We start from the raw sequence: 14,134 nt of genomic DNA, 5'->3' as shown, positions 1-14,134 counted from the left end.
CCCCACAGGCCCCCAACTGTTTTCCAGGCATCAACATACATCACTGAGCCCTGGCTCAGAGTCAAGCTGGGGCCCCCTCCATCTACACCCCAATGGCCAGAGAGTCATGGAAAAGTGACTGCAGGAGGGGCCTACCACCTGCCTTCAGAGAGGCCCCTACCTCGGGCAGCTGATGGCCCCTGCTGAGTGGGAGGCTGGGCAGAGGAGCACCCCAGGCCGTCCTTGTATTCCTACTTGAAACACCCAGGGCCCGCGGGCCAGAGGACAGGGGGCTGATATATCTTGCTAAGGAGGAAGAGCATCTTAGCTGTGGATCACTGCATGGTGAGGACAGGTCCAGGGGAAGTCATAATGGGGGTCCCCAGGCCACTAAGGAAAAGCACAAGGTCACCTGCCCAGGTGTCAACAGGGAGGAAACTGGGCACTAAATGTGCCCCTGGGCTTGCTTTGAACTTTGCCTTACTTCTCACTGCCAATTCTGTAGCCATCTGGGCTGCAGACCCCTACTTGAACCGAACAGTGTTAGGAATGCAGTGTGCTTGTAGTCAATCTGGCAATTCCAACGTTTCCTGTCTCCTTATCACCTACTTGGTTGGGGTTGAGGGGTTCAATCTCTAAATGAGCTTTTCCTATGAAAAGCCTCCATGTGTGCTTAGTATGGAGACTCGGAAGCCCCGGGAATTTTTATATTTATTACAGAGAGAGGCAGGCATCCATTCAGTGTTTCCATTAACACAGACTGGCAATTAATGTGTTTGGTTCAAAAGACTTCAAACATTTGTACATCCATTTGCACGTTTAAATGGTTCTGTATAACAGTCAAGCAGGTGGTTAACTATATGTATATTAAATTCATAGAGAAACTGGTAATTTTCAATTATAATTGTCAGTTCACAGTTTACATGATAAGAATTTTTTGAATAGACCCATTAGCTGATTTTAGTTAGCCAGGGTTTTTATAAATCATGGTTTATTTGCTTATTCTACTTATAAAAGAGAAATTTTCAGTATTCTCACATGAATCAATAAATATTTACTTTGGTCTTTATTCTGCTCAAATGCCAAGTTTGACAATGGATGAAGTATCATTGGGTTTCCTTAAACAGCTGTTTGAATGCGGCTGTTTTATTAGTTGTTTTGTTTAGTATTATTACCCGGATAATGGTTTAAAAGTTTTATTCATTTGCTATTAATTTGTTTTTTTATAAATAAAGTCAAAATAGGACTGAATTGCAGTTCCTTATAATTTTACAATGGATTGTACTTTCCTGGTAATGTGTTTTGACAATAGAAACTTCCAAGCCAATGAAAAGCTGTCCCATTTTTCTAAATTATAACCTCTAAAGCAAAACTCCTAAATATATAGCACTAACTTGTGCATAATAAAATTTGATGATTTTGTTACTGTGGATAATATTTCTCTTTCCTAGGCAACAGAAATAATTTAAATGCCTCTCATTTGGCTTTTACAGCACAAAAGGCAGTGTAAGACACCAGATCTCTGGAGAATGCTGAACTGGTGTTGAGAAGAGGAATAGCATTTTGAGAAATACCTTCAACATTCTCCACCTTGTAACTCCCTTGGGTCTGTTCCTGGATTTCTCCTTTTCAAAAATGATCAAGGAGGGAAGGCATGGTGGCTCATGCCTGTAATTCCAGCACTTTGAGAGATTGAGGCGAGTGGATCACTTGAGGTCATGAGTTCGAGACCAGTCTCCCCAACATGATGAAACCCTGTCTCTACTAAAAATACAATAGAAATTAGCTGGGTGTGGTGGCAGGTGGCTGCAATCCCAGCTACTCTGGAGGCTGAGACATGAGAATCACTTGAACCTGGGAGGCAGAGGTTGCAGTGAGCCGAGAGATCACACTGCTGCACTCCAGCCTGGGTGACAGAGTGAGACACCATTTAAAAAAAAAAAAAAAAAAAAAAAAGTCAGGAACTTGCTGTCACCAAGGCATGTAAAGAGAGCTAGTGGAAGATTTTCAGGTAGTTTCCAAAAGCTCAGAACTCCTCCTGATCTCTGTGGAAGCCACCATATCTGTGACTGGGAGCTGTACCATCCTTGACACCCTTCCTCTTCAATCCTCTCTGTCTTAGCCATCTGGGCATGGACTCCTTAAACGATGTAAGAAACAGAAGCCATTTGCTTTAGTCCCTCAACCCGTTTCCTGTGGGTCCAGCCAGATTTTTTCACACTGAAGGGAAGGCCTAAGTGACTGAACATGGCTGGCCCCCACTACCACAACTGATGCCTTTAAGACTGTCACTCAGAGGCAAGACCTGGGGAAGAATCTCTCTGTGTTACTCAGCTACAGATGAACAGATACTGAAAGACAACCTTAGAAACAAGTATTTTATGTCAGATCTTAGGAAAATATTAGAAACCACTTAACACCCCATCATAAGCTACCAAATATTTTGAAGAAACATAAACTTGTTAATATTCTCATTTAAAGGTAATCATACATGATTCTCTCCTGTTAGTGTCTCAATAAAACGCACATGGTGAGTGTCAGAAAGCTCTGACTCTGACTTAGCATTGATTGCCTATTCTACTTATGAAGGTTTAAGTGATTAAAAAGGGTTCTCTCTTCATTTGAGTCTACTGATGTTATCAAATGGGACATTGCAGGAAAAAGTGCAGTGCTATTCTCAAAATAAGTGTTTACAGGCAACTGAAGAACACTTCCTGGAAAGAGAGAGAAGGATTTGCTATTTAACAGAGAAAAGCAGGTCAAATTGGAGAATTTAAGAGGCAACAGCAAACAGAAAGAGAGACTTGGCTGTATGTAACTCTTGGCCACCCAAATTATACAACCTCAGGCATGTCATTTAACTTCTTGAAGCCTTGGTTTCCTTGTCTGAAAAATGGAAATAACAATACAATCTCTGGTTGGGTATGGTGGCTCACCCCTGTAATCCCAGCACTTTGGGAGGCTGAGGCAGATGAATCACTTGAGGTCAAGAGTTCCAGACCAGTCTGCCCAACATGGTGAAACCCTGTCTCTACTAAAAATACAAAAATTAGCCAAGAGTGGTGGTGCATGCCTGTAGTGCCAGCTACTCAAGAAGCTGAGGCAGAAGAATTACTTGAACCCGGGAGGCGGAGATTGCAGTGACTTGAGATTGTACCACTGCACTCCAGCCTGGGCGACAGGGCAAGACTCTGTCTCAAAAAAAAAAAACAAAACAACAACAACAAAAAACTACAATCTCAATGGTTGTTTAGAGAAATAATGGAGTAACATCTACAAAGCCTAGATCCCCTAAACCATGAAGCCATAATGTATGTTCGGCAGATGTTAGAGGAAACCTGGAAACGTTACATCATTCATCACTTCAACAATGAGATGAGTTAAATTTCATCTCAGAGAGATTTAGCATCTACACCCCTTCTCTGTCCATCCCTGATCTTCCCTACCACTAAACAATTCCCAAAACTAACCTTCTCTTCTTCCCCCACAGCAGTTCTGAAGGTCCTGTATGTCTATTCCATAGGACCCTAGTGGCAAACTTCTACCAACCAGCCACATCAGTACTGTTCAGGAGAGAAGGTAGGGGAGAAAACACTGGGGAAAGCTGTTTTTCTGTATTTCTATAAAAGTATCCATCATTGAAGGTCAAGGCATTGACAGCAGGTGATTCGTGCAGGGAGGAAAAGAAAAAATGGCACAATGGTCACCCTACAGAAAGAAGCATTTCTGAAAGCAAAATTTGAGCCTTTTAAATGGCATTTTCATAATTATATCACTTTAAATATGATTCTGTACAGGTCAACAAAGGCCCTACCCCATTCTTCTTCAGCTTATTGCTAGAAAGTTCTGGGAATAAACATCTGGGCATAAGTCAATTCTTTGCATTTTTGAGTCACAGAAAATTTACATTTAATTTTTAAAACTATGAAGTTATTACTGATTTCAAAAATAAGAATAAAATTAAAACACTCATATTTACCACCTAGTTTTTCATCATCCATATTTTGCTTAATCTAATTTAGATGTTTCTAAATATAAAAATAAAACCTTGGCCGGGCGCAGTGGCTCACACCTGTAACCCCAGCACTTTGGGAGGCCGAGGCAGGCGGATCACTTCAGGTCAGAAGTTTGAGACCAGCCTGGCCAACATGGTGAAACCTCACCTCTACTAAAAATACAAAAATTAGCCATGTGTGGTGGCAGACACCTGTAATCCCAGCTACTCGGGAGGCTGAGGCAGGAGAATCACTTGAATCTGGGAGGCGGAGGTTGCAGTGAGCCAAGATCACACCACTGCACTCCAGGCTGAGAGTGAGATTCCATCTCAAAAATAAAAAAAAAAAAAAACAAGAAAAAAGAAAACCTTTAGATAAAGCCAAAGATCTGGTTGCAGTTCTCTTGATTCCTTCCTCTCTCATTCCTTCCTAGGGGAGACCATGGTACCCATGTTATGTGACTCCCTCTTGTCTACATTTTTACAATCTTGCTATGTCTCCCCCTCCAGAAACAATATAGGGTACTGATATGGTTTGCTGTGTCCCCACCCAAATCTCAATTTGAATTGTATCTCCCAGAATTCCCACATGTTGTAGGAGGGACCCAGGGGGAGATAATTGAATCATGGGGGCCAGTCTTTCCCATGCTGTTCTCATGATAGTGAAAAAGTATCACGAGATCTGATGGGTTTATCAGGGGTTTCCGCTTTTGCTTCTTCCTCATTTTTCTCTTGCCACTGCCGTGTAAGAAGTGCCTTTTTATCTCCTGCCATGATTTCGAGGCCTTCCCAGCCATGTGGAACTGTAAGTCCAATTAAACCTCTTTTTCTTCCCAGTCTCGGGTATGTCTTTATCAGCAGCACAAAAACAGACTAAAACAGTAAATTGGTACCAGGAGAATGGGGCACTGCTGCAAAGATACCTGAAAATGTGGAAGTGACTTAGGAATGGAGTAATAGGCAGAGGTGGGAACAGTTTGGAGGGCTCAGGAGAAGATATGAAAATGAGGAAAAGTGTGGAACTTTCTAGAGACTTGTTGAATGGCTTTGCCCAAAATGCTGATAGTGATATGGACAATAAGGTCCAGGCTGAGGAGGACTCAGATGGAGATGAGAAACTTGTTGGGAGCTGGAGTAAAGGTGACTCTTGTTATGTTTTAGCAAAGAGACTGGCAGCATTTTTTCCCTGACCTAAAGATTTGTGGAACTTTGAACTTGAGAAAGATGATTTAGGATATCGGGTGGAAGAAATTTCTAAGCAGCAAAGCATTCAAGAGGTGACTTGCATACTGTTAAAGGCATTTAGTTTTATAAGGGAAGAAGAGTATGTAAGTTTGGAAAATTTGCAGCCTGACTATGCAATAGAAAAGAAAAACCCATTTTCTGGGGAGAAATTCAAGCCAGCTACAGAAATTTGAATAATGAGAAAGGAGCCTAATATTAATCCCCAAGACCATGGAGAAAATGTCTCCAGGCCATGTCAGTGGTCTTCACAGCAGCCCCTCCCATCCAGGCCTGGAGGCCCAGGAGGGAAAAATGGTTTTCTGGGCCCAGCCCAGGATCCCTGCAACATTTGCAGCCTAGGGACTTCATGCCCTCTGTCCCAGCCGCTCCAGCAGTGGCTGAAAGGGGCCAACATACAGCTCTGGCTATGGCTTCAGAGGGTGGAAGCCCCAAGCCTTGGCAGTTTTCATGTGGTGTTGGGCATGTGGGTGCACAGAAGTCAAGAACTGAGGCTTGGGAACCTCTGCCTAGATTTCAGAAGATGTATGGAAACGTCTGGATGCCCAGGGAAAAGTTTGCTTCAGGGGTAGGGTCCTCATGGAGAACTTCTGCTAGGCCACTGCAGAAGGGAAATGTGGGGTCAAAGCCCCCAAACAGAGTCCCTACTGGGGTACTACCTGTGAGAACAGGGCCACCGTCCTCTAGACCCCAGAATTGTAGATCCACTGACAGCTTGCACCGTGCACCTGGAAAAACTGCAGACACTCAACACCAGCCCATGAAAGCAGCTAGGAGGGAGGCTGTACCCTGTAAAGCCACAGGGGTGGAGCTGCCCATGACCTGGGAACCCACCTCTTTCATCAGCGTGACCTGGATGTGAGACCTTGAATCAAAGGATATCACTTTGGAGCTGTAGAATTTGACTGCCCCACTGGATTTCAGACTTGCATGGGCCCTGTAACCCCTTTGTTTTGGCCAATTTCTCCCATCTGGAATGGCTGTATTTATCTAATACCTGTACCCCCCACTGGATCTAGGAAGTAACCAGCTGATTTTGATTTTACAAGCTCATAGGCAGAAGGGACTTGCCTTGTCTCAGAGGAGAGTTTGGATTGTGGACTTTTGGGTTAATGCTGAAATGAGTGAAGACTTTGAGGGACTGTTGGGAAGGCATGATTGGTTTTGAAATCATGAGGACATGAGATTTGGAGGGGCCAGGGGCAGAATGACATGGCTTGCCTGTGTCCCCACCCAAATCTCAATTTGAATTGTATCTCCCAGAATTCCCATGTGTTGCAGGAGGGACCAGGGAGGTAATTGAATTATGGGGGCCGATCTTTCCCTTGCTTCTCTCATGATAGTTAATAAGTCTCATGAGACCTGATGGATTTATCAGGGTTTTCCACTTTTGCTTCTTCATTTTTCTCTTGCTGCTGCCATGTAAGAACTGCTTTTTGTCTCCTGCCGTGATTCTGAGGCCTCCCTGGCCTTGTAGAACTGTAAGTCCAATTAAACCTCTTTTTCTTCCCAGTCTCAGGTATGTCTTTATCAGCAGGGTGAAAGCAGACTAATACAGGTACAGTCATGTGCGTGTACGTGTATGTGTGTGTATGAGTTGATGCTATATAGAAATACCATCATACTGTTCTATAACTCTGCAAGTAACCTTTATCATTTTCTGTTGTTTTCTGAATTTATTCCTGTTGGTACAGGTAGATCAGATTCATTATTCTCATGCATTTTTATATTTACTTGTAGGAATCTACTACAATCAATTTGAAACCTGAATTTTTGAATGCTCATTTCTTACATCCTTACCACTACTAAGTACTTCCAAGTGTTAAATTTATGAAATGTTCTCTTATTATTTTAGTTTTCATTTCTATAATTACTAGCAAGGTTGAACAACATTTCATATATTTATTGGCCATTTGGATTTTCTTTTCTATGAAATCTCCTGTTCCTACCCTTTGCCCCTTTTTATAATTAGTTCTTTTTTCCTTATTGATTCATATGATTTTTATATATTTTATATCCTAATACTTTTGTCAGTTATATGAGCTCAAATATCTTACTGGAGAAAGATTTTCAAAAAGTTTTATTTCAGAAAGATTCGTCAGCTGGCATGCCCCCTTTAGCTCCTTACATATAGAAATATTTATTACTAGCAAAATCATTTATTAATACATTGTATATTCATTCACTAATTCATTTCATAAGAATTTTTTTACTACTACACACCATATAGGCAATCAACTGTGCCAGGTTTGGGACAAAATAAAGATAAATAAGATGTTTACTTTCCATATAATAACAACACAGATATCTAAAATACATGATAAAATGTAATATGGGCCATAACAGAGAGTCCAACTGAGGGAGCACACGCTGTTGGACATTTCATGATAAAAATGGCACGAAACCCCAACTTTGAAAGTTGAGTAGAAGTTGGACTGCAGGAATAGGGTTCATGACGTGCGCCTGAAGGAGATTTCATGAGCAAATATCAATCCATTTTCAAAGCAAACAAGTTACATAATTTATCTCCTTTTAGCCTTAAGACAATTCAGCAAAGTGGTTATCATCGTCTTTTCATACATCAGAGGGCTTAGGAAATTTGGCAAAGTTTTCAAAACCAGTTAATGTTGGGATTTCAGGTAAAACCCACGTTTCACTGACTTCACAGCTTTGCTCTTAACATCATGCTACACCACTTCCCAAGGCCTCGAGGGTTTGAGTGAGAGGAACAAGCAGATCATAGCAACAGGCTGTTTGTGGAGCCAAGTCACTTGCTGCCTGGGCATGCAGGAAGCTACAATATGAACAAGGGAGGCGCTCAGACGGCAAGGGGCTCAAGGCCAGCTCAAAGGGTGTGGACTGCACCTGGTGGTATACGGGGAGCTGTTCATTAGACCTCTGGAGAACAAAGGCAAACTATGTGTTAGATTAGGCATGCCAGAGTGAGGGTTTTAGCAGTGTGACCCTGTAAGAAGGTAAGCCAAAAAGCTAGCACAACTGTGTGTTGTTGTTGTTGTTGTTTCGCTTTAGAAGATGGAAGATGAGACAGCCAGCAGAACTCTGCAACTTGTCAATAAATATATGTTGAATGAGTATGTAAATAATGGGCAGAGAGAATACAAATATACATACAACATGGTAAGCAGCCCTATGAAGGTTACTTTACCAAAAGGAAAAGCAGATAGGTCACTATTGTTTTCTTTTAAACCTCTTTTCTTTCTCATGACTGTTTACCTTTCTGTGTTTGCACCGTGGAATCAAGTAAAAAGGCCATAACCTTCCTTTTCTATTCTTACACATTTGAGCCTCCTCCTGGCTGTTCTCAGTGCATTGAGCAGTGTCACCCTTTACCTCCAGCAGGGAGTTCCAAGCTGACACAGAAGGGACCTAACAGATGATTGAAACTGATTTACTCGTGTTGTGGAGGAGGAAAACAAGGCCTTAGAATTCAGACATTTGCCCAAGGGCACTGTGTACATTCCTCTTATCTGGCCATTTCCTACTGCTCTTATTAGAGTTTACCTTTAGTTCTTTAGAAATGAGATATACAGAATGTGCATATATTCAGAAAAACAGGCAAATATGCTTTGGTGTCTCACAGATCTTGAGCACTGACTCTTCCTAAAAGAAATAGAATACGAAATTGAGAAGTGATGGTTGTGCTACATGAGGTAGAAAATTGGACTGATTAAGTCAAGGAGACACACAATAATCCTATTCAACACTTAAGAGGTAATAAAACCCTTGGGGTCCATTGTTTCAACTGGGTGACCTACTCAAAGACAGCCCACCCATTTACAGATGAAGCCCATAGTGAATGTCCCACAGATAGTGAATGTGGAGCCAAAGTTTACACCCAATTCTTTTAATTCCAATTAAGGTCTTCCCAACGTTCTTCAGGTGAGAACACCTAGACAGACAGGGAGGAGAAAGGAACATGTCTCAGTCACCATCAATGAATACAATATTCATTCATTTATTTATTCATTCTATTTGTTATATTGAGAACTTACTCTGTGCTAGATACCACACCAAGCATGTAGAGGTGTCTAACCTCAAGAAGCGCGTAGAGGTGCATAATCTCACAAATGCTTTGATGCATTTTCTACAGTCTTTTTATATAAACATTAGATAGGACTCTTGACCATCTCTTCTATCTTCCAAGTTAAAATGAGACTAAATTGTCCTCTTGAAAATTCATCCTCGTATCTCAAGAACACCAAAATATATTTCATAAGGCCTATTTAATGTTTGGGATGTGTCAGCACCCAGGGCTGTTTCTCAACTATTTATGCACAGCGTTTCTTATTACTCCATTAGGGCCACTACCTCCCAGTCAAATCATCCATATAGCCAATCATCTAGCAATATTGAGGGTCTGTTAGGAAAACATGCAAATATACATGAAGAAGTAAAACATAATACTTTTTACAACTGTTATCACCCCAGTAGGCATTCTAGCTATTCCTCCAACATACTTGATCATAAGAATCCTCCAGGATATGTGTTAAAAGTAGAGATTCTGGCTGGGCTCAGTGGCTCATGCCTGTAATCCCAGCCCTTTTGGAGGCCAAGGTGAGAGGATCACCTGAGGTCAGGAGTTTGAGACCAGCCTGGCCAACATGGTGAAACCACATCTCTACTAAAAATACAAAAATTAGCCAGGCGTGGTGGCAGGCACCTGTAATTCCAGCTACTTGGGAGGCTGAAGCAGGGGAATCTCTTGAACCCAGGAGGCAGAGGTTGCAGTGAGCCGAGATCGTGCCATCACACTTCAGCATGGGGAACAAGAGCGAGACTTTGTCTCAAAAAAAAAAAAAAAAAAAGGTAGAGATTCCTGGACACTGCAGGAATCTCCTTTTATTTCAGTCTGTCACCCAGAATAGCATGCAGTGGTCCAATCTCGGCTCACTACAAGCTCTGCCTCACCAGTTCAAGCGATTCTTGTGCCCCAGCCTCCCCAGTAGCTGGAATGACAGGTGTGCACCAACACACCTGGCTAATTTTTGTATTTTAGTAGAGATGGGGTTTCACCATGTTGGCCAGGCTAGTCTCGAACTCCTGACCTCAAGTGATCCACCCGCCTTGACCTCCCAAAGTGCTGCGATTAAAGGCACGAGCCACCGTGCCCAGCCAGTGCATGAATTTTCTGATTCAGACCTGCCAAGGGACAAAGCCTCTGGCAAGTCCAGAAATGCTTGGAAAATTTGCCTTAGAGCATGTCAACCATTATAGAAATCAGGAAGGAGAACTCCAGATATTCAACTCAGGATCCTCAATTCTGAGGAATATTTGGAAGCAGGAAACACCAGAAAGTGTTTGAAGTTTATAGGTCAGGTGGATGATGGGCCTGGACAGGTCATCAAGGCAAGACAGCGTGAGAAATGGGGAGAGGGTCTTGTGAATGAAGGAGGGAATGGGAAGGGCAAAGGAGAACTCAATGAGGATGTGGATGTCCTCACTGATTCACTGAGTGTCCTCACGGATTCAGGAAGCTGGGAGGCTGGGCAAGAGGTCAATAGCTCTGGCGCAAGCAGTTCAGTTGACCCATAGCCACTTTACTCATATACATGTTTACTGACCTAATGAAAAGTCAGATAGTCCAAGCCCACCTGACCTTGAGCTGCTCATAAACAGAAAGGCTGGCTTCAAGCCCACTGTTGGCACCACCAGGAACAAAGTCAGCCCTTGGTAATACAGGGAAGGCCATTCAGAGCTTGTCAGGAAACCTAAGCTCCTTTGTGGCCCTCTCACAAGCCTGTTCCTTTTGTGGCAACTGTGAGGAAAACTGGTGTTTACAAAGGTTCTTGTCAATAATTCCAAGGCTCCCTTGCCTGCTTCTTGCACCTATCAAGATATCAGAAATCCTCACTGTCTTAGCCCTGAAACAGCCTTTTTGGTTTTTAAAGGAACCCTCAATGCTTTGGTTTGATATTATCCAATAGTCACCGCTGACTTAGGAATTCTGGAGCTTTGCAACCTTGAGAAATCTATAAAAATGGAGTACATCTCATTTTAAGAACAAAAGCAAGGGATAATTAAAAAAAAAAAAAAAAAAAAGCACATGCATCCCTGTAAGACTTGCAAAGTAAGATCTCAGAATTCGAAAGAAGTTAAATCTCTTCATGGATTCCCAAAATACTCCCAATGTATTTATATCCCTTCACCTTAAATCATCTGAAAATTACTTTCACATTAAGAATCTCCCTTAAAAATGAGTTAGAACTGATTACTCCCAATTTACGGAAGATGAAACTGCAGTTCAGAGTGGTTATGTAACCAGAGTGGGAGACAGGGTGATTTAAGCTCAGAGAAAAAGGTACTCCATGTGACATAACTTGCAGGATTTCCCAGAAATACTGAGAGTGTTCTGCTAACTGCTGTCTCCAACTTGATCATGAAAGTAAGCAACTTCTCTTAATGTATCTTTGCCTGCCTGACAGTGAGCTCAGAAAATGGTGACTGAATGAATGGCTTTAATGATTGTATCCTTAGCCAGTCTCTGAAAGTCATTCCTTTGTTTTGAGGTTTTTGGTCGATCCTCCCAGACAATCTCTTCTCAGGGCTTCACTCCCACCAAATCATTTGCTACCGGAGAGGAATGCAATGAGCCCTCTTCTCTCTTTCCCACATGTGACTCAATTCAGCAATATCTAATCTTTCAAAATACCTCACGTTGCATCTCAGAGGCATGTCCCTTGAGATATGAATAGTCAACTAAGGCCACCAGAATGTTGTAGTACCATGGCACTGACAAGTAGGCAATCAGATGAGTCACCGGGCCATTATTGGGTGACGTCCGAGCTCCTTTGCCCGATCATCGGGTCCCAGATGGGTGGTAGTTATGCATAACTGAAAGTCAGCTGCAAGATAACTTCTTGGCTTGCCTGTAAGAAATCCCTTCCTGTCAGATGGGTCCATGAAGCTGCTTCTGTATGTGAAATCTGGCGAAGGAGAGAGAGACGATCTCAGTTCTTTCCTCCAGGGGCTGGAGGACACCATTCATAGAGTCAGGCAAACTGCTCCTGAAAGAGCTTCCCTTATGTGGGACTCTGTAGCTGCAGTCCAGCCCCTGGGCTTATTTCTGTCAGTTTCCAGCTTTTTCACTTTTAGTGAGACATAACAATTTTCTAAGCCTCAGTTTCCACATGTACTTAAGAAAAAAAAAGAGGGATTATAATGCCACTTTTATCATTGGGTTGCCATGAAATTTAAAGGAAAGAGTTTGTGTGGAAAGGCTGATAACCCAGTGCTTGACACATTATATGCTTTTGACAAATGTCACTTATTTATTATGGAATTTTTCAAATTTAATGGATTGTCTGGTAAAGATGTGCCACTTAGGCAGGGTGCAGTGGCTCACACCTATAATCCCAGCACTTTGGAAGGCCAAGGCTGGCAGATCACTAGAGGCCAGGAGTTCAAAAGCAGCCTGGTCAACAGGGCAAAACCCCGTCTCTCCTAAAAATACAAAAGTTATCTGGGTGTGGTGGCGCACACCTGTAATCCCAGCTACATGAGAAGCTGAGGCAGGAGAATTGCTTGAACCCGGGAGCAGAGGTTGCAGTGAGCTGAGATCACACCACTGCACTCCAGCCTGGGCAACAGAGCAAGACTCTGTCTCAGACAAAAAGAAAAAAATCTGCTATGTATCACTTAGACAACATTAAGTAGTGTGTATGAGACATTTTTGCTCTTTCCAGGCTCATAGAACCTGAACTCTAGGAGTAACCTCAGAGAACCCCCAGAGAGCACTTCTTCCCTAAGAGGAAGCAGAGGTCCAGAGGGGTGGCAGTGTCCAAGTCACATCAGTGACACACCAGGATTAGCATTTGGCTCTCCTCATACCTCATCCCCATTTGTTGTACTGCACCATCTTCTGCGCTAATGGTCCATACTGTTTAGTTTCTAAGTAAATACTTCTTTGGAACCTAAAAACTTTGTTGCTAGCAATGAGAACTGTCAAATTTTAATCCAATATTTCAAACCAAGAAGATTTATGACTTGATGACATTGTTGGGGGTGTGAGGGGGGTAGTGATTACTCTGTAAAAATGCTTCACTGAGACAGGTGTGAGCATTAGAAGCTCAAGATGTCACCTGCCTTCTCTCATACTGCAGCATGACCTGAAGTGCAACTATCCTTCAGAGAGGAACCTCAGCTGGAGACCTCAGGGCTTGCAGGTCCTCTGCCCTTGGATGGAGATAGTGCCTCCATGGGGATAAGGATTATGCCTGGCTTTTCTGCTACTGCATTTCCACAGCCTAAAGCAGTGTTGTCAAATAGTGAGTGGTCAAAAATAATTGCTGCTGTTGTTGCTGAGAGGCAAGTTTTAGAATAGAAGACAATTATTAAACGTTTGGTCTCATCATAGAACTCAATAGGTCAACAAGAACAAAAACGGCAACAGCAAAACAAACAGAAGAAAACTTGGCTCACCAAGTCTGGACTCTGTCCTCCATTCTCCAGGCTGCTGAGTTTGTCCTCCTGCCTTGGCAGATCTAGGTAGCATAATTGTTTAGGTGTGTCACTCCAGCCTGTTTCTGGGTGTCACGCTATCTTCTAGGAATTCACACAACGAACAGGTTTTGGAAGAACACCAGCTTGTTCTCAGACTTCCTTTTCTCTTGTTGTTTTTCAGAATTCAGGTCAGTTTCTATCTCCACATCTTCCTATCACCTGTTACTGGATTTCAGCTTTGGTTTTCTCCACAGGACACAGCACAGACATTGTCGTTGGGTCACCATCTGATTTAAATCACTTCTTGTCTCGTTGTGAAAGGTGATCAGTTTGCCTTACACAACAGAAGGGATTGCTGTGGAATCAAGAAACCTGGGCACATGTCCGTCTGGGAAAGGGGTTAAGTCTTCAAAAAGGAAAACGAGGAGAGAGACCTCGACGGCAGGCAGTAGTACATTG

Source organism: Hylobates moloch, unplaced genomic scaffold, assembly GCF_009828535.3.
Source record: "Hylobates moloch isolate HMO894 unplaced genomic scaffold, HMol_V3 SCAFFOLD_14, whole genome shotgun sequence".
Lineage (NCBI taxonomy): Eukaryota > Metazoa > Chordata > Mammalia > Primates > Hylobatidae > Hylobates > Hylobates moloch.
This window is presented reverse-complemented; position numbering follows the sequence as displayed.